We start from the raw sequence: 20,777 nt of genomic DNA on the forward strand, positions 1-20,777 counted from the left end.
GCCGACAATAAGTACGAAGCGATCAAGACACTCCTGAAGGACACATTTGGTCTCAGCCACCGCGACAGGGCGACAAAACTCCTGCACATGGATGACCTAGACGACCGTAAACCGTCCGTGCTCATGAACAAAATGCTCGCCCTGATGGATGGACACAAGACCTGCCTCCTTTCGAATAGGTCTTCCTCGAGCAGATGCCTGAGGACATCCACCTGCTCCTTGCGAATGACGATTCCACCAACCCCCGATGGCTGGCAGCCCGAGCGGATATGCTGTGGCAGGCAAGGTGGAGCCACCATCAATCGGGTGGCGGTTGTGCCTTGGCAGGTTATACGGGTGGTCCCAGCCTCCAAGGAGGGGGCAACAGTAACGTCAGCCACCAACGGCATCAGCAAGGACAAGTTGTGCTACTACCACCAAAGGCGGGGCTCCGAGGCCCGCCGATGACGACCACCCTGGGAAATGCCTCGGCCGGCCATCGGTAGTAGCAGTTGTGGCCAGCCAAAAACATCGTCTCCTCTACACTTGGGATCGTCTTACGGGGCGGCATTTTCTAGTTGACACGGGAGCGTAGGTCAGTGTATTGCCACCCTCGGGCACCGACTCTCGATCCGGAAAGAAGGGGCCTCCCCTGACTTCCGCCAATAACAGCAACATCAGACATATGGGGTCCGCACAATCCCGCTAAACTTAAACTCCTGTCTCTTCAAGTGGGCCTTTACCATCACCGATGTCTCACAACCGCTGCCAGCCGCCGACTTCCTCTGGACGCACTCCCTGAAACGTTCATGTCGATCGGCTTGTGCCACGCTGAGTTGACTGCACCCAACCTCGGCTTGGTGACCTTTTCCGACAATGAGTATGCCAGGATATTGGCCGATTTCCCTGACATCATAACTCCCCAGTTCACAACAGCCAGCCCCAAGCATGGGGTGAAGCACCATATCCCCACCACCAGACCGCCCCTCCATGCACGCGCACGCAGGCTTCCCCTAGACAAACTCCAACTGGCCAAAGGCGAGTTTCACAAGATAGAGGAAATGGGCATAGTACGCCGCTCAGACAGCCCGTGGGCATCCCCGCTTCACGGTCCCCAAAGCATCTGGGGAATGGAGACCCTGTGGGGACTACCGCCGTCTCAACAAGGTCAAAACAGCCGACTGGTACCCTGCCCCTCACATTCAAGACTTCACGGCAAACCTGGACGGTGACAAGGTATTTTCCAAGATTGACCTGGTACACGGCTACCATCAGATTCTGGTCCACCCAGACGACATCCGCAAGACGGCCCTCATCACCCCTTTCGGGCTCTTTGAGTACCTGCGCATGCCTTTTGGACTCAAGAACCTGCCCTCAACTCAACTAGCAATGTTACAAAATTTTGAGATTTTAAAAATCAAGTCTTTAATTTATCCCATCAGATAAAGCATACAAATAAGTTTAATTTGACACCTAATTCACTTTCATATCTTCAGTATTAAAGTAAAGAAGTTATGACAATTTTCATACTCGGAAATTGGCATCTTGTTCCCTATTGCATTTTCATTGACTGAACACAAAAGCTGTGATTGAGAACATTTAAAGGCCGATAACTTTCTTACAATTTAAGAGAACTGAAAGAAATTTTCAGTTATTATAGATTGAAGCATTCTGAAACAAATATGAAACAATTTTACTTAGATGACTTGAAATTAAAGCATATAATTAGTTAGTTACCTAATTGTAGCTAATTACAAAATTCAATTACTAGATCTAAACATCTATCCATTTCTTAAGAATAGATTAACATTTTTAAATAGCCTAAGTGTCCAAATAACATTCACACAATAATTCAGAATATAACATAATTTTAAAATCTCATTGTCATGGGTTTATAAGCCAAATGGAAGGGATTTAATGTTTATACCTGTAAATTAATGGCCATTTAAATCTGCTTGCGAGTGAGTTTTACTGGAACGGGACCATTTAAACCGTTCAGATGCGGTGAATTTATACCCCCGTATCTGCAGCAAATACACTGCTGGTTCTTCGGGGGGGGGGGAATCACCGTTTCGCAACCTAAAATGTGAATTAAATACATCTTAAGCAACATTTTATACATAAAAATAAGCTACTTTCTTTTACCTGGTCCTGCATAAAATCCGTCCCCGTTGTCGGCATTGGCGGCTTCAGAAGCTGCTTTTAAAATCATTCCAGCGATTAACTTGTCGGGTGAATTTTTTAAAAAAACACACAGAACGGCCGTAGGAATGATTCTTTAGCAAAATGTTGCACTCTAACAAATATAATTCAGGACCAGGTTGGGGAAAAAAACCCGTTTTAACCCCGCCCCCCCTCAAACGTGCCAAAATCGCGCACACGGTCGGTGGTAGAATTACAGCGCCACTGAAGGTAAGTTTTGTAACATACCTAACTCAACCAGCTGCAACCCCGAACACAAGAGACACGTAAACAAGGTCAGGCCGCCGCACTCGACAGTCCAAGCGACGTCCAATACTCTGGTTCTGGGGGTCGGGGGGGGGGGGGGGGGGGGGTCATGTGGCGGGCTGGGCCACTTTGGTCTCGAACCATCATACGTCGGGCTCGAGCTCTCCCGTGAACTGCCGTGATCTGGGCCGACCAATCAAAGCCAACCTGGGTGAACAGCTGAGGGTGTGCAGTGGGCGACGGAGCTCGTCTTCACTTCACAGTCAACACGTTAACACAACACGTTAACACACACACCTTATCCTTTTGTACTAATTGTTGAGCTGCATCGTTTAAATATTAAACTGAGTGTTTATACAACACGTGAACCTCTTTAATATTAAAATTTTGTGTACAATGAACAATTCCTGTGGGCTTTATTCAAACAGTACACTGAGATCTTTATGCACAATTAACCTGTAACTATTTGATCCAGTCACAACAAACAAAAGGTATGTCCTCACTTTATTATCCGTTCTGTGGTATTCACCCCGCATTATTGTATTAAATATCTTAGTGGATATCCATGGTGCCCAATTTTTATGAATGGCTTGAACCAGTTGAACCCATGGAAAGCTGATTTTAAGCCACAGCTGCACTTCATTAAGAGTTGCTGCGGCAGCTGAAGAAGCACAATCTGCCATAGGCAATGATGGTCCAATTCTATACGACCATCGTAGAACCTGTCCTCACCTTCTCCATCATGGGCTGGTTTGGCTCAGCAACCAAGCATGACACCCGGAGGCTGCAGCGAATCGTCCGATCAGCCAAGAAGGTTGTTAGCTGCAACCTTCCCTCCATTGATGAACTGTACACTGCAAGGGCCAGGAAGTGAGCGGGCACGATCATCTCTGACCCCCCTCACCCTGGCCACAAACTCTTTGAATCACTTCCCTCTGGAAGGCGACTTGGGACTGTTAAAGCTGCCACAGCCAGATAAAAAACAGTTTTTTTATTCCACGAGTAGCAGCTCTACTCAATAACCACAAATCTGTTGCCACCTTTTGCTCTGGTATTTTATTTAATTCACATGCTTAATCAATAATGTTTTATTATTAATGTTTAACGTTTTATGTGTCATTCTCATTTGTCATTTTGTCATTTGCGAGCGGAGCACCAAGGCAAATTCCTTGTATGTGAACATACTTGGCCAATAAACTTATTCATTCATTCAATCATTCATTAATTCATTCATTCCTTCAGTCACGAAGGATGAAATTGAACACTCAAATGTTCCGATGCAACTGAAAGCTTTGGTTGATCAGTTAGGGAGAGATGCAGAGAATATTTGTACTCTCAGGGCACGGAAGTCCTTCAGACAGGTAGTCGAGCAGCAGTGGGAAGAGGTTACATTTGAATTGAACACCTGGATTGAAGCATCCAGAAGATAAATACCGTGATACAAATGTTTTAATGGCCTCACACGCATGCTAAAGCTGAGTCAATGCATTATTAAATTCCATCTTTCAATATCTGCAACAATATCTTACCCACTACCTCATGCGGTGTAGAACCTGAAAATCTCATGAGTGTGCACACACTAACTCACGCACTCTCTCCCAGTCACTCATCCGAACAGGGAGTTTGATATTATGCCGCATGTGATCAGCATTGCTCAATGTGGAAGACTGAGTGTAGCTGAGGCCTCAATAATGAGAATATTGCCTTCATGACTGAGGACCTAATTTATTGGTTCATTGGAGGCAGCATCAGTTGAAATTTTCCGGAGCTTTGAGAAGCCCAATGTAGATAATGCAGTTGTCGGAAGCTAATAGAAGGGCAGAAATTGCTGTCGCCGGGTAGACTGAGTTGGTCGGATGACTTAATCTGCAAACACAGTTTTTCTCAACTGACCAAAGGGTGCATTGGTGAATTGAAATCAATGGTAAATGTTATTGTCAACGTCTGCCTTTGCTGAGGAGAATGGGAAGTTGTTCATGTTTTCCAGGGTTTCACCAGAGGGCAGTGTGGGGCAGCAGGGGTAGTTTTGTAACTGGGAGCTCCAGATAGCCCAGGTGGACAGAGTGCTTGGAAACTGTTTGGAACGAGTCTGCAAAGTGTTTGAAAAGTGTCTAGTCTTTGCTTAATCTCACCAATGTAAATTAGACCATATCAAGGGCACCAAATGCAATCGATGAGAATAGAGGAGGTGCAGGTGAACTGCAATCTCACCTGGAGGGAAACATGCACCTGCTGCAACCTCATCTATCACATTCAACGCTCTTGATACGGGCTCCTCCACATCGGTAAACCCAAGCATAGATTTGGTGACTGCTTCGCTGGAGCCCTGTTTGCAAACCACTTCCATTCCCCTTCCTATTCCCACACCAATCTGTCCCTCAGCCTTCTCCACTGTAAGAGTAATACCCCCATGCAACTGAGAAGAACAGCAGCTGCCTCTGCAGCCTTCAACCCAATGCCATGAATGTTGAATCCTCCAATTTCTCTCCTGAGCTCCCCAGATTCTCTCAAGCACACCTTTATTTCCACACCCTCCTACAACTCCTACCCCCTCCCTCCCTCACCATCTTCTAGTTTTTTCCGTCTCCTCCGCAATGTCCTCTGCTCAACACCCACCCCTTCCTACTCCAGGTGCCCCCCCCCCAGTTTCCTCCCACCCACCATCCCACCCTTTGCTTCTGTACTCTCAACTTTCTTTCTTATCAGATTGCACCATCTACAACCCTTTGTTTTCTACTCATATCACCTTCAGCTTTGATTACTATCTTCCCCATTTCTCATCCACTTGACTAATCTCCAATCAATCCCTCCTTAAATCCCTGTCTCATGGTGCGAGTCCACCCATGAGTGATCCCGAGTTTAAAACAAATCAAACTCATGGTAATCACGTAGAATTAATGTAGTGGGAACGTCGGAACTCATAACGCTAACGGCAGGTACTCGGGAAACTTGTTAACTCGTGAAAATCTTTCAACATGATGAAAGATTTCCACGAGTCAAATTTACTCTTGAAGTAAAAGATTTAAACTCGTTGTAAGAACGTAGTAGCCCATGAGTTTACCGTAGTGACTCGTGAGTCTACCGTGGGCACTCTTTAACTCACCGGACAGGCAGCATCTCTGGAGAGAAGGAATGGGTGACGGGATGACGTTTCCAAAATTCTGCTGCGTCTTTGTGTTACTCCAGCACTGTGTGTTCACTTTTTGTCAACCAGCATCTGCCCTTTCTTGTGTATGACATTATTTGTATCCGTGGCAGTTGATTGTCGCTCCTTTCAGTTTCCCAGGGGGTCGGGACAGGACTGGAGTTGGGAGGGAAAGGTGGGGGGGGGGGGGGGGGGGGGGGGGGGGGGGGGGGGGGGGGGGTTGGGGTGACTTACTATGGGAGACAAGTGTCTGAGAGGTGTACTGACTGTGTGCGCAGGCACTTTGGTAGTGATTGCCCATGGGGTTCATTGTCAAGGACTTCATAATGCAGAGTGACCATACTGAGGGAATTCCCGTGTATATGAAGCAGAGAGACTGGTCGGTACGCATTTTCCCTTTGTAGGTCATATCAATAGATGCGGCCGCGCTGAATTCTATCTTTGACTCAAACCCGCAGGATGGAGCTGTCTTCTTTAACACTGTTTCTTCGCCGCCACCGCCTCCTTGCTGCACAATGGCAGCGAGTGCAGGGCTGAGATCCTGCCTTGTTTTTTTAAATATCTGTGGGAGGATAAACAGAATTAACATTTCAGGTCAAAACCTTTACCTACAATCTTCATCAGAACATTGTGGGTGGCTTTCAGTTCTGACAAAAGTTATTTAACTTGAAAAATCAACTCTGGTTCTCTTCCCTCAGATGTTGCCTGATGTGCTGAGTAATTCCAGCATTTTCGGCTTTAATTTAACATGCTACTAATTTAACATCACTACTATTTTTATCAAGTAATCCAAGCTATATAGAAAAATAACTTTTGTCAGAAGTGTTTTTCCTTTTCCCTCCAATCTCCAGTCTTGAGCATAACTAATTGAAATAATAATAAAAATATTTATATCAGGTTAACATGAATTTCATGTCTTTGAATGCATCTAACTTTTAAAATCCTCTTGTATGGTCAAGACTTCAGCTTTTCGAAAAGGTCCCATCTTTTGGTGACAACAAAAAAAGTCTTGGTTTTATGTCGTGTATTTCACAACCTTCAGAATCCCAAACATTTTATTGGAATGTATATACATTTAAGTTGTAATATTGGAAACACATGAGACGAAATACGCATGATAAGCGTCCACAAACATTAGGTTATAGTGACATGTCAGTCTTTTTTATAATTATATTCATAACCAGGACGCCGGAATTAACCCACTGCTCCATTTCAAAATAATGTCATAGTCTTTTGCAAATCATCTGAAAAATGATTCCCCCAACCATGCAACTCACATTCTATATTATCCTGGAATGTAAGCCAAGATTTTTGTACTTAAGCTTCTGGAGTGTGACAAGATTCAGAATGCAATGTAGCAAGGTTATTACAGCACTTAAGGAAAGAAAATACCGAACAATTTTTAACATACACTCTCAAATGCCATTATAGCTTTTCTGAGGTGCGATGCTCAAAAAATTATTTCAGTGGTGTGTATGGAAAGTCTGTAGAACTGAAGCATAAAATCCTCACTGAAGTAAAGGCAAACATTACACTCAACCATATGATCACTTTTTCTGCATGTGCACAATCTTTTAGTGATTTGTGTTTTCATACATTACATCTCTTTGCTCCTCCCAGCTCCTATTCGCACCATTTTTGTTGAATTTCAAGTTTAGTAATTTCAACTTCCTTAAATGTAATTACAGCACAGTGGAAGAGCGGGTAAGCTGCTGCCTCACAGCACCAGAGACTCATGTTCGATCCTGACCTTGGTTGCTGTCGGTGTGGAGTTTGCACGTTCTCCCTGTGACTGCATGGGCTTTCTATGGGTGCTCTGATTTACTCCCACATCCCAAAGATGTGTGGGTTTGTATGTTAATTGGCCAGAAGATGATACAAAAGTGGGATAATATAGAGCGAGTGTGAATGAGTGATCAATATTTAGGATGCACTCGGGATTCAGTGGGCTGAAGGGCCTGTTTCATTTAAACTAAACTAAACCCTAAAATTACCCTTGCCTGCAAATAACCAGTCCATGCACACCTCACTAATGAATTTGTTAAGGGCCTGTCTCACTTAAGCGATTTTTTCGGCGACTGCTGGCAACTGTCACAGTCATAGCAGGTCGCTGAAAAAGCGATGACTGGACCCCCCCAACGACAATGTCTACGACAAGCTATGACAACCTACCACCTAGTCGACGTCAAGCTACGGCAAGTTAACGACAACCGGCGACCCATTTGGACGTCCACCTATGACCATACCTACGACAACCTACGACCACACAGGTGACAACCTACGACAACCAAAGACAACCTATGTCCACCTGTGACAAGCTATGCCAAGCAATGACCCTGTCGGCAACAACTGAAGACATCTGAAGATAATTCAGTCGCCGCTACCTGTCGCCGGTCGACATAGGTTGACGTAGGTAGTCACCAATAGAATTCACCAAAGTCAGCACCCGGCGCCAACCAACAACACCCGGCGACAACCTGCGTCATCCTGGCGACAACCTATGACAGCACCTACGACAGGAGAAGACAAGCTACGTTAAAGGGCCTGTCCCATGAGCATGCGACTGCACAAGGCAAGCACGACCTAACGTGGTCGCTTGAGCCGTACGGCCTCACGAGGCCGGTCCCACTTCGATCGCCAGAGCCGTTTGGAGTTGTGCGGAGCTGGTCCCGACATCGCGCGGGGCTCTGGAAAACTGACAGTGTTCAAAAATTTTCGCACAGCAACGGCCTGATGAGTAATGAGCACCGTCTCAACACCGTACGCAGGGTCTTAATGGCGTACGCCTAACGCGAACTTCCCGTAGACTTCGCTCGAACTTCACGTCACTCACTCTATCTCCGCGCGGCCCTCACTTCTGGTTTGGTCACGCTTGCTGCATGCAGTCGCATGCTGGTGGGACCGGCCCTGTACGGGGATCACTTGACCTCCGCGCGACACACGCGCGGCCCCCGCTTCCGGTTTGGTCGCGCTTGCCGCATGCAGGCGCATGCTCGTGGGACAGGCCCTTTAGTCCACAGTCGGGAAAAAAAAATTGGAAAATTTAAAAATCCCGCGGTGGCCAGAAAAACGTTACGACTCGTTAGGCGACTTTAGGAGACTACTCACGACCATACAGGCATCACCCCGTGACCATGTGAAAACAGCCGGGTATCGCCGAAAAAAATCACCATAGTGGGTCAGGGGCTTTAGGAGCTTAATACATGCATTACTCATCAGGCAGTAGGATCTATTGATTATTGTGAAGAGCAAACTGAGCATTGAACATGTCAAATAATAGGTTATTCAAATATTGCTATGCTTTAATTTTATGTGCATCATTGAAATCCTGGATTGAAAAAAATCCTTATTTCCTTATGGCATAAATGATGGTTCAATAAATAAAGCAGTAGGGTTGATCAAGTCGAGTAGGGTTGCCTCCAGCATTTTATTCCACAGTTAAGTGAAATAGTGTTAGTTGTCACCCTTTTCTTTTTTCCCTGGTTATGCTTTGACCTTGAAAGCTTAATAAATTATTTTGGTTGCTTTTGATACATCGTGATTTTTCGTATTTATCTATTGTCATACTTATTAATAATACTAATAACTACAAATAAATATACTGGCAATTAAAAAAAATCAAATATGGCACAATAGTTTTGAGAATGGTTCAGTTGCAATATTTTGGGTTGATTTTTAAATTTAATTTCCCAGTTGATATCACAGTAAGGGAACAGATTTCTGCAGAGTACTAGACCATACAATTTACTTTACTGTGTTAAAATGATGAAAATTGTTTTTCAGTGCAAGGTGCATTGCCTTATTGTTTAAGATATATTTTAATTTTCAACTAATTTCTTGTGATTATTCAAAAATATATTTTGTTAAACATTGGATATTAATTCTAAGATGTAGGCGCATAAATACTGAAGATCATGAAATCCTGTTGTTATAGAATATATTCCGCAGTTTACTCACACCTTTTTACCATTTGATGTTGGTCAGCCTGCACTGCTGGTCCATATGGGTTATCTATTGAGATCTTTTCTTGTTGGAATATAGTGATCATTGTTCACTTTACCCCTGTATGCAGATCCTGTATCCTACATCCCTGTTCAGTTCTGTGACACCTGGAAGATAAGACTTGTGCATTGGAGCTTTCTAATTAGGAAGATACCATATGAAGTGCCTGGGCAGGGTTTGGGGGGGATGGGATAAGCCCCGGTGTGCAGCTGCTGATTATTTTGCATGGATGGCTGTAGAGAAAAGGGTGTTGTGCTGAAAGAAGCTGCTGGTTCTGGTAAGTGCAGATATAATTCACTACTGCATTTTATGATTTGACTATAGCACAGTTTCTTTATTACAACATTCTGTTGCTCTTGAAGTGATGTGTAATAGATTTTTGTAGAACATGGCAATTTCTGGCTGCATTTTCACATTCGAATGTTGGTCTCGTATATTATCTGAGCTGGGGCACGAATTACTACTGGGGCACGAATGAATCCAGATCTTTACCTTTATGAATATTGTAATGAATGTGTATAATGCATTTAAAACCATTTGATATAAGACATACCCACTGGAAATAATGCACAATGCCAATGCATTTTCTCAAGAATACAAATTAATGATAAATTAAAATTGTTGAATATTTTAAGTTGCATACAGAAGCTATTTATAAGAAATTCTTCTTATTTAGCAATAAGATTGATCTATTATGAAGTTGTAGATTAATCTGGTGGTAGCTGCAGTTGCCAGTTCATATCGTTGTCATGGTAATTGTACTATGATCCTGAAATAATATAGTTCAATCAACGCTGATCAAGGGTACTATCAATGAGGAATTTGGGTTTGTAGCCTTCTACACCTGCCTTTCTTCTTTCATGAGAAAGATTTATTTAAATACAAATGGAAGGATGTTTTTATAGATTTGTTAATTTAAATGTAGTATTCAATGATAAATGCTGTTAGTCTGTGTTTTCTGCTGCTCAATTTCAGCATAAGCAATAGATGAGCTTTGAGTTCCCAGGGTCCCAAATAATCTTATTGTCCCTTTAAAATGCTTGTGAAGCTGAACAGATGGAAGTTAATATATAAAACCCTTGATTATTTTTTTATATCTGTGGTCCATGCTGGCTCTTAAGAATTTCCATATGTATTCTTGGGAAAAAAAAAGTATTTGCTGAGGAAAAATATTGATACATCTGAATAAAATATTCTGTTGAACACTCTTAGCAGTTTGGAGAGAAATAATAACTATCAAAGGTTCCTGAAGGATAACGTGAGTTTAATATAAGAGGTTATATGAAAATTACTAATAACTTTACGAAGCGAAACTAGTTATTTTCTCAATAGAATTTGTAAATCATTATAATTCACAAGTTTGGTTTTGCGAAAGTTTATAAGTGTACTAGATCAGGTGCGGGGCCCATTGGGCTCGTCCCCCAAAGCAATATTCCACCACTGACCCATAGCCCCCAACTGCGCAGGCCCGGCTGAGGGGTTCCTGTTGTGATGCCAGAGATCCCCGTTGTGACGCGAGTCACGTCAACCCTTCCCCAACTGTGCCTCGCCATCCCTCTTCCTACGTCTATCCTCCTCCATTCCCCCTCATCCCCAGCACTCCCTCCCCCTCCTCTTCACTCTCCCTCTTCTTTCCCCTCTCCTCCTCTCCCCACTTCCTCCCTCACCTCTCCCTCCCTCTCCTTTCCCATACCCTCAGTCACTCCCTCCCTCACTCAATAACCCCTCTCCCCTCCCTACCCCCTCCTCTCCCTCTATCGCCCTGCTCCCCCCACTCCTCACCTTCCCCATATCCTACTCCCCCACTCTCCCTCCTCACACCTCCCCCACTGCCCTTCCTCTCCCTCTACCCCCCCCCCCCTCCTCCACCACTCTCCCTCCTCACCTCCCCCACGTCCCCCTCCCTCTCCCCTCCCTACCCCCTCCTCTCCCTCTATCCCCTGCTCCTCCACTCCTTACTTCCCCCTATCCCACCCCACCACAATGAAAATCATGTTTATTCTTTAAAATAACCAAAACACAATGTTGTGGGCCTGTCCCACAGGCGATTTTCCAGGCGACTGCCGATGACTGTCAAGTCGTAGCAGGTTGCTGAAAAACCGGCGACTGGACCAGCGACTGTCAGAGTGGAACACACACACACACACATACACACATCGCTTCCTTCACCAGCCAGTTATGCAGGCGGGGGACAGGGCAAGCGGGGGGAGCGGTGTCTGAGTGAAATTCACACGGTGCGAAGCCATTGTGATACGGACACAAACCACGATGAACAGGAAGGTTGGCATTTAATTAAGACGGTGAAAACACATACGGGAAGGGTCACTTAAGTCCTTTAAAAGAGGCGGGGGAGAAGGGGGAGAAGGGGGAGACTGAATGGGGAGAGGGAGTGGAGACAATGTTTAAGAAGCCAGAGATACACGGCTGTGAAGCTCAGCGGACATTAACATTACTGGTCGGTTATCCTTTGTTCTGAAAACTGCTGTTTACGTTTTTTTTTTCCCCAATGTGCCAATGAAAGTCACTGGTCAGCACCGGCAACAACATACGAGAACCTACGACCTCCTGGCGACCCACTACCACTGCACCTATGGCATGAGAATTCTCACTACTCTCGCGGCTTCATTCTGGTTGCCGCTAATTTTTCAACGTTGAAAAATGAGCAAATGAACATGTGGAAAAATTAGCGGCGACCAGAATGAAGCCGCGACTAGTTCCGAGAATGCGGGAACTACTCACAACCATGAAGGCGACTCCCCGGCAACCACCCACGAACATGTGGCAACCATGTGGCAACCATGTGGCGACCGCATAGTCGCCTAAAAAGTCACCTAAGCGGGACAGGCTCATAAGCTGTTAATGAAAATGGAAGCATTTGAATAAAATAAAAAAAAATTTGAATTAAACAAAGTTTTAGATTCGGGATCCCATTGTGACATCATTGTAACGTGGCTGACGGGCAGGGCAAGTGGAAAAGTGGTTTGAAAAGTGTTTTTGTAAAGTTTAAAATATCAATAACTTGTAAAATATAACATAAATCCGAACAAAATTTGTTTCATTTATGTCCCAGGACAATGGTGAGTAAGGTGGGCCATAAATTGTAGCGCTATCGTGTACTATTTTGGCGGTTTTTTTGGGGATATCACATCCACGCACGCATGCATGCATGCATGCATGCGTACAAACAAACAAGATGAGAGTTTTAGTAATATATAGATATAGATAGCATTTTGTTAATACTTAATAGATAAAAGAAACTCAGTCGAGTATTAAATAATGAGCAAGATCAGCAACCAAAGCTTTACCTTGCTATCCCAGCAGTTGTTTCTTCCAAAATATTGTAGAAACAATAGTTTAATTTATAAAGTGGCATTAAATTATATAAAATTAGTTTTAATTTTTATGAATCGATTTTCAAATTGCCTATAAAATTGAAACATGAGTAATGTTTCTACCATCTCTGTGTAAGGTTTACAGAGACCAAGACTCCAATTACAAATTGAGTACTGTATTTTACTGTATTTTAATGTGAAATATTACAAACTAATTTCATCACTGTAAAAAATTATGAAGTTCTCAAACAATATATATTGTGATGCAAGTGGATGAATCCACTAAATAGCAGTGAATCAGATATGGTTAAATTATTGAACTTTACCTGTGCATTTATACTTGCCAGTCTCTGTCCTTCAGAACACCTTTCACCACTCTTACCTTGCTGACTATGCCATCTGATATGCTTTCTCATTCAAACATATAAGATTCTAAGAGGGCTTGACAGAATAGATTTTAAGATGTTTTCATGAATGAGAGGGTTACAAACAAGGTGACATATCTGCAAAATAAAGGGATCACTATTTAAAACAGGAGCACAGAATATTCTTCTCTCAGAGGACATTCAATTGGATGGAACTCTACAACTCGTAGGGTGGAGGAGGCCAAATCATCAGATATATTTAAGGATAAAAATGGTAAATATTTGATAGATCTATGAACTAAGGGTTACAGGAACTGGCACAGAAGAGTTGAGGCCAACATAGATCAGCCATTGCACGGAAGGGCAGACTTGAGTGCTTGGCGGCCTACTCCTATTTTCTCGCATTATTGTCAGTAATTACTAAGGAGTTCATCCAAAATTTAAGAAGGTAGCTGCACACCGTAATATGCCTGTTTGGCTTTTGGTAAGAAACATCCACTTTGTCTCGCTCTACTTCAGCTTTCCTCAAAGGGCCTGACCCACTGTACGCGTTCACCCAAGAACTCCCAAGTTAAAAAAAAATCAAACTCGTGGAAGCACGTAGAATGTACGTAGCGGGTACGTCAGAGCTCGGGACGTCTCTTGGCGGCTCGTAACGCTAACGCCAAGTATTCGGGAAATGTGGTAAGCTCGGGAAGACTCGAGCGGCTATTACCGTAATTCCCCGAGTTCGAATCAGAGGACAGCCCCATTAGTTTAATTTAAATGACAATTAAATTGACTCTTGACTTGACTCTTGACTAGTTCTGCAAGTTTTGTTACTTCAATACTTTTCATTTTTATTGTCATATTTACCATTGAATCTTCCATGGCACCTTCTGACAGTATATTCCACCAATAGCAAATAATAAATTGCTAGTCCCTTTTATATAATAAAATGTAATAATTTTAAACAGCTTAAATTAATCTGCCCTCACGCATCTCTATTTTCAAGTAAATTTCATTACAACCAACTTTTGAATAAACCTCCTCATTGGACAACCCCTTATCCCATAAATCACTCAAGCTAATTTGGACTTCAAATTCTGCAATACAAGTATACCTCGTTTAGGTAGCGAGACCAAACCTGCAAAGAATATTCCAGAATGTGACGTTTCGGGTCGAGACCCTTCTTGAGACAAGAAGGATCTCGACTCGAAACATCATCCATTCCTTTTTCCAAAGTTACTCCAGCTTTTTGTGCCTATCGTCGGCTTAAACCAGCATCTGTAGTTCCTTCCAACACACGAGTATTCCAGGTATGGTCTCATAGAAGCCTTTTACAATCGCAGTATGACTTCTATGCTCTTATTCCCTTGGATAAAAGCAAACATAACATTTATTTTCCTTTAGCTTCCTGTACTACATGTTAACGCTGCTTTTGACGAACCACCTTGCACATTTATCTGATGTAATCAGCAGGTGCAAGGTAGGCAGCATCTGAGGGTAGAAGAATGGGGTCAATATTTCAGGTTATTGTCCTTTTATCAGAACTGTTCCTAGTTGAGATAATGACGACTTGAAATGCAGAGAAAGGAGAGGGGAAGCAGCAATCAAAAGGAGAAATCTGTGATCAGGTGAAAGGCAGTAGACATAAAATGATAAAAGAAGTGCAAGGTGAAAAAAGGGTAAAATGGGACAACAGGTCAGCTGTGATACTGGAAGCAGAATAATTATCTGAAATTACAGATGGAAGTAAGAATTCTGGAAGTCTGAAGTAAAAACATCACATTTTCAATCAACGTGCTTCATAATAGACTATATTGATTCTGGCTTCATATCGTGGTTGAAGTATCATATTTTTCATGTCTATAAGATTTTCTAGGTTATAGCTGTGATTATGCATGTGGGGAAATTTGTGGGCCAGAGCATGAATTTTTTGATAGACTATTACCATGTCTCCCTGCATGAGGATCATGTCAAAAAACAGTAAAACTTACTCTCCTCTCTCATAACTGCAAAGAACGAGTGCAGTGCAGGAGGTAGGACACCTACCCCTTTCTCTTTTACAAGACACTAATTCCAATGTGAAACAATAATAATATATTTGTACTCATTTCATTTTATTATGCAGTATTTATGGTGAACGATGTGATTGCCTCTACATCGGGAAGGTGAAACAGTAGTCGATTGACCATTTTGTATAATGCCCTTATGTCATCTGCAAACAGTATCCTGAGGTTTTGGTCATCTTTGACTTTGAATTCTGACTTCAATCCAATTTAATTTATTTCCCCTTGGCCTCTTTTATTATTCCACAGTCCATGGGATGAAAGGTCACTTTCTGTTCTGTAAGTACCTAAAACAGTGAAAAGGTCAATTTCTTAACCAGGGCATGCTTGGAAGAAAAGTGACTGTGAATTAAACATTAATGGCAAATCATTTGATTCTAAAATAGAAAATGCTTGAATTCCTCAGCAGGTCATCCAGCAGTACTCGTGCAAAGAAAACAAGATTACATGTTAGGTGGAAAATAAATTCTCATCTCTCCACTCATTCTTCTACCAGCTTCCTTAACCTATGCTTCCTTCTTGTCATCTCCGCTAAGAGAAATAGACATCAGACAATTAAATTCACCCCACATTATATTAGGATGTAGCAATAATTCTGCACTCTAACTAGATTTCAGCTGTAATAAAGGCCTGTGCTCTAGAATGAACCAGACTTCCAGCTGGGCTGTTCCAGTGCAGCTGTAATTTCGGCATGCACCCAGCTAAGTGGAAAATTTTCCAGGTGTGTCTTCGGCATAAAGCTAGAAAACACCAATTTGTTTCTATTCTTGGATGATGTCCTATCAAATCTTCCTTTCAGAACCACATCTCTTCTCTGAGCAACTATGGATGAAACCCTTTCCTCAAGGATTCCAATTGAAATTCAAATCTTGTATTGAATCCACCTTTGATTACAGTTACATATTATGAATTGCCTTCATGGTATAAGGTCATAAGGTCATGTAACAGGAGTAGAATTAGGCCATTCGGCCCATCAAGTCTACTCCACCATTCAATCATGGCTGATCTATCTCTCCTAACCCCATTCTCCTGCCTTCTTCCCATAATCTCTGACACCTATACTAATCAAGAATCCATCTATCTCTACCTTATAAATATCCACTGATGGCCTCCACAGCTTTTTGTGGCAAAGAATTCCACAGATTCACCACTCTCTGACTAAATATATTTCTCCTCATCTCCTTCGTAAAAGAACATCCTTTAATTCTGAGGCTATGACCTCTAGTCCTAAATTTTACCACTAGTGCAAACATCCTCTCCACATCCACTCTATCCAAGCCTTTCACTATTCTGTATATTTCAATTAGGTCTCCCCTCATTCATCTAAACTCCATCGAGTACAGGCCCAGTGCTGACAAACGCTCATCATAGGTTAACCTACTCATTCCTTGGATCGTTCTTGTAAACCTCCTCTGGATCCTCTCCAGAGCCAGCACATCCTTCCTCTGATAAGGTGCCCAAAATTGCTCACAATATTCCAAATGCAGCCTTAACAACGCTTTATAGAGCTGTCAACTCATTTTATTTCTATTCAACTAGCTCACCCAACTCAACCGCACATCTCCTGTCAACCTACTGAATTCTATAATACTAAATATTCTAATAATAAGATATCGCTGTATTGGTTGAGGGGGGTTGAGGGGGGACTTGATAGAGGTCTTTAAAATGATGAGAGGGATAGACAGAGTTGATGTGGACAAGCTTTTCCCTTTGAGAATAGGGAGGATTCAAACAAGAAGACATGACTTCAGAATTAAGGGACAGAAGTTTAGGGATAATATGAGGGGGAACTTCTTTACTCAGAGAGTGGTAGCGGTGTGGAATGAGCTTCCAGTGGAAGTGGTGGAGGCAGGTTCATTGGTATCATTTAAAAATAAATTGGATAGGCATATGGATGAGAAGGGAATGGAGAGTTATGGTATGAGTGCAGGCAGGTGGGACTAAGGGGAAAAAAAATTTGTTCGGCACGGACTTGTAGGGCCGAGATGGCCTGTTTCCGTGCTGTAATTGTTATATGGTTATATGGTATGCAGACGTACTATTATATATTACCAACTCCCAATTTAGTATTCCAAACATACTAAATATTATCGAAGAATTCAGTTCCTTTTCAGGGTATAAAATGAACTGGAACAAAAGTGAAATTACGTCGATAAAACCTCAAGACCCGACACACCTTCTAAAATTTCCCTTTAGAATTGCTACGGAAAAATTTAAATATCTTGGTGTTTACGTGACTAGAAAATACTTTTCTTTATTTCAAGCAAATTTTCCACCATTAATCACCAAATTAAATGCCCTTATTCAATTTTGGAAAACACTTCCGATCTCCCTTATAGGTAGAATAAGTGCCATATAGATGATCTTCCTTCCACAAATCCCGTACCTATTTCAATCAATACCGATTTTTCACCCTAAATTAAAAAAACAAAAAAACTCGATTCTGTGATCACAAACGTTATCTGGGATTACAAAAGACACAGAATTCATAAACAACATTTATGTAAACCTAAAGAAATTTGCGGACTGGCTTTCCCTAATTTTTTTAATTATGACTGGGCAACGAAATGACGAATAAACGGTCTTATATATTGAATATTAAAAATCTAATCTATTGGATGGATGAAACATGTCAACAGGTAAATTGGGTAATAATGGAGAGGGAAGATTGTTTGCCTTTTAATATAGGCGCGATTCTTCTCTCTCCAATAAATCTGGAGAAATCAGCATATAAGAAAAATACAATGATCCATAGCACCTTACGAATCTGGAAACAGGTGAAATCAATCCTTAAATTGAGAAATTTATCTCTCCTCTTACCAATCGGCAATAATCCCTCGTTTAAACGGTCTACTTTAGAAATGGCGTTTATACAATGGGAAAGCTTAGGAATTAAAAAGCTGGGAGACCTTTATGAGATGGGGACTCTCCTCTCATTTCAAGAATTACAGTCAAAATACCATTTGAAAGGTAGATAATACTTTAGATATCTTCAAATACGAGTCTATGTGAAATCACACACACAAGACTCAATATATGTTTCCAGACATACTAGATGAATGCATGAATAGAAAGTCGGATTCAAATAAGTTAATATCGTACCTTTATAATACCCTTTTAAATTTACAAACTCCATCATCGGAAATAATTAGGCGAGCTTGGGAAGATGAACTGGGTCTAACAATTTTAAAAGATAGTTGGGAGGAAAGCCTTCTATATATACATAACTGTTCTCTTAATGTTAGGCACTCGCTAATACAATTTAAAATACTGCATAGACTTTATTACTCAAAGTCTAAATTGAATAAGATCTTCCCAAATGTCTCCCCTATTTGTGATAAATGTCTCCTCCAAGAAGCAACCATAACCCATTCCTTTGCTTCCTGTATAAAGTTACACAACTTCTGGAGGGCAATTTTTGATATTTTTCTAAAATACTTAAAATAAAATTGGACCCCGACATAGAATTGATCACACTAGGTACGTCAGAAGCCTGTTCTGAGCTAACATTATTTCAAAGACGTTTCCTTAACTATGGCCTAATAATGGCAAAAAAACTAATACTTACATTTTGGAAACAGACAACAGTCCCTACAGCGAAAATGTGGATTGCAAACATGTCCGAGACACTACGTTTGGAAAATATTAGGCTTGTCTTGGCAGGTATATCTCCACTTTCCTTTTTTCTTTTTTTTTTCTTTTATCTCTATTTTCTTTTTGGTCACACTACTTTGGTTGTCTTGGGGTCTTTTCTATGTGCTTTTTCCAGCTATCTTTTCACCTCACGTTTTCCCTCTATTGTTCTCTCTCTTCTTTTCTTTCATTTTCAGGTTATAAAGTTATAAATGAAGCTTTACTATAATTGTATACTTTTAGATGTCTAATGTTTTATCTTTGTACAATTGCTTCTAATAAAAATAATGAAAAAAAAAAAGTACTGAACTCCGTTCCATTAATTTCAAAATTGCCATTAAATCCACTCACAAAGTTGGTGCTACTTTGTAATTGGGGCAGTTCCTTATTTCCATTGATGATCTTTCACAGTCATGAAACTTCTACTTCAACACTGCAAATGAGATATGCCAATACGTATGCCATCAACCCAACACCTACATCGATTAGGTGGATGGACTCTTTTGGAAGTAGTCATTACCTGATATAGAAATGCTATTTGCTATTTGGCAATCCATGTCCTAATGCTTTCGAGGTCCATCCCTGAATGTAGGCATAAACTGTTGCAATTGGATCCTGGGATGATGTGTGGCACCAGAAGGCTCCCAGGATGCTCCCTCGACCAGCTCGGCCAGGGAACCCACTCAGAACACCCAGTAAGCTGGATGAAGGAAGGGCCGGTGGACCACAGGATCTGGTGACCTGTAGGGCGAAGCTGCCAAGCCCCTCATGGCCACAGGTAGCCGCAGGGGGGGAAGCTCGGAAGCCACCGTGTTTGGCCCCAAAGACGGCAGAGACGACGAGGAGTGAGCCGCTGGTGATGACGGACACAAGCAGTGAGCCAGTAGGTGAGGTACCGGAGTATTGTCCCTAGTGCCTGCCAGGTCAGCTGCAGGAGGCGCCCCGGGACAGAGAGAGGATGTCGAGCGAGGAGAGGGGATGTTGGTTCCCTGGCCGAGCTGGTCGAGGGAGATGAGAAAGCCCTGCAGCAGCTTGTGGATTATCTAGATCATGAGCCACTCCAGTACATCGTGCGCGAGGATTCTTTGAATATTTTGCAAAAACTTGGGCTACAAAATAATGCGACTCATGCATGTGTGATCCATGCAAAAAGAATTTTGCTGTGCAGTGCACATGTGACAATAAAGCACAATGAACCATTGAATTGGTGAGCTGGTATGAATGGAATTGAACATAATGCAATTCTCATTAAGTTTCTCAACTTCTGATCTTATGTTGGCAGGAAGCTTTTTAATGAAACAGCTGAAGGTGGTTGGAGGTACTGCCCCAAAATTCTCCTGTGGCCTTAGCTGAAGTATTTAATTTCCCATGGCCATCTATCTTTGTGCAAGACATGATTCCAGCTAAAGGATTGCTTTTTCCAAATCTCCTTGATATTGCAGTCAAATGTTGCCTTGATAGCAAGGGCAGCCATTCTTGGGTCTCAGCTGGATATGGCCCTTTGGTCGATGTTTTGCCTAAGGCTCTGATTAGGTCTGGAGCCAATTAGTTCTAAAACCTAAACTTAATGTGAGCAAGTTGCTCTTGAGTAAATGCCACTTGAAAGCACTGTGAATGACACCTTCCATCACATTGCTGATAATTGAGAGTAGACAGATTGGATGTGATGAGTGGGATTGGATCTGACCTGTTTTTTGGGAACAGGACATTCCTGGATAATTTTCCAGGACATTCCTGGATAAACTCAGATGTCTTCTCATAAATGTTCTTTGCTGTATCCAGAACTCCAAGCAATTCCTTCTTTAGGAAGGATGTTACTAAG

General features: G+C 42.3%; 1 protein-coding gene across 2 annotated transcripts in view; it reads left to right on the plus strand.

The window, feature by feature from the left end:
- Positions 1-20,777, plus strand: part of LOC129701721 (PH and SEC7 domain-containing protein 2-like) — a 140,873-nt gene that overhangs the window by 16,865 nt on the left and 103,231 nt on the right. The window contains exon 1 of one of the 2 annotated variants that reach the window (XM_055643095.1): positions 9,534-9,851. The exons of the other annotated variant lie outside the window; for it this stretch is intronic. The gene's annotated coding sequence lies outside the window, so the exon portion shown is untranslated. Of the gene's footprint in view, positions 1-9,533; positions 9,852-20,777 lie in introns of those variants that run through there. 2 annotated transcript variants of the gene reach the window in all.

Source organism: Leucoraja erinacea, chromosome 11 (assembly GCF_028641065.1).
Source record: "Leucoraja erinacea ecotype New England chromosome 11, Leri_hhj_1, whole genome shotgun sequence".
In the NCBI taxonomy this organism is placed as follows: domain Eukaryota; kingdom Metazoa; phylum Chordata; class Chondrichthyes; order Rajiformes; family Rajidae; genus Leucoraja; species Leucoraja erinaceus.